This window comes from Penaeus monodon, chromosome 21, assembly GCF_015228065.2.
Source record: "Penaeus monodon isolate SGIC_2016 chromosome 21, NSTDA_Pmon_1, whole genome shotgun sequence".
NCBI lineage: Eukaryota > Metazoa > Arthropoda > Malacostraca > Decapoda > Penaeidae > Penaeus > Penaeus monodon.
In genome coordinates, this window is record NC_051406.1 from 10,613,178 (window position 1) to 10,614,548 (window position 1,371).

Here is a 1,371-nt window from a genome sequence, read left to right on the forward strand (position 1 = left end):
AGAAAGAACCCCTGCAAACTAGTACTGTATAGTGTACAGTAAGGGTGGCAATTGGGGGGAGGTGTATGCTTTTGTCTTAATCAAAATTACAGCATGGAAGAGTAAATCACATGTAAAATATGTGCATTTTTCCTTATTATCACTTTTTCTAAAAAAGTAATAATCATTCAGCCACTTAATTATAAGTATGTCCCTAATCATGTGTTTATCCGTGGTTTCTCCATCACTGGCTTTCAGGAAGGAAAAATTTGAATAATGGCACATCAGCAAGCGAATATCACTAAATCAATATACTGAAATTTACTAGAAAATAATACCCTTCTCTTACATATTTTCTTTGTGTAAAAAATATATTACGCAAGGCTGTCACCATGACAGACTTTTCTAAAACTGATTTGTGCTCAAACTAGATAAGTATTGATGCATATTTATTTTCAGTACAGTCAAGTACTATAATGCCAGACTAATAAAAAAAAAACTCACGTATGTAAATAAAATACATATCAAACATATATATAAACAATACTTTTCTTTACAATTCTACATCATAAAATCAACAGAAGCTATACACGTAATGTGCAACATGACACTAAAAAAGACGGCACAAAAGCTCAACTTTTTCCAATTAGCTTTTTTTTCATTTTCTTTTTCTCTTAATAAAAATACCAAGCAAATAAATACAGAAGAAATTAAAAAAAAGACCTGCACAATATTTCTGCACCACTCCACCATCTTTCCAATTTCTTCTTTACTTTATCTTCTTTACTATCACCTTTCCTCTGATGCAATTCACATCCCCACCCTCTCAAAGAAATTTCTGCTACTTTGTAACATCATTCTCATCTGTCCCTTGGCATACCATTCACCATCCTTATCATCAGCTCAGTAATTCCTGCTCACCAACAAAGGCCCTGTTTACATCAGGCAGTCAACCACTACCTCTTCAGAAACATAAAAACATCAAATAAAAATCTTCTCACTACCTCTTGAACGTAATCTCCCAAATAGGGCAAGTAAGACTAACCATTACATGAAATAACCTATCCATCTATAATCTTATGTTTCTAAAATGAAATTAGGATCCTTTAAAAGTAATTTCTCTTACAAGAAGTTATGAAAAAAAAGGCAAAACAAATTACAAGTAAAAAAATAAATAGAAAAGTGAGCATGATTCAACCTCAATCATCCCTTTCCTTTCCATCAGATTAGCAAATATAAATTAATATCACCAAAAAACTCAACAAAACTCATCTATATCCATGAGGAACACTAGAACACAAATCTTTTTGCCGTCTTCCACCTTCAAATGGGTAAATGTTATTAACAGAGTGTGGTCACATTACAGGCTATTTCCCAGTCAGTATTTAAGTT

General features: G+C 32.2%; 1 protein-coding gene across 1 annotated transcript in view; it reads right to left on the reverse strand.

Annotated features, from left to right (window-relative positions):
* Positions 1 to 415: 415 nt before the first annotated feature.
* Positions 416 to 1,371, reverse strand: part of LOC119586206 (mRNA (2'-O-methyladenosine-N(6)-)-methyltransferase-like) — a gene marked incomplete in the record, with an annotated part of 13,214 nt that continues 12,258 nt past the window's right edge. Inside the window, 1 exon segment of the mRNA XM_037934907.1 lies at positions 416 to 1,371.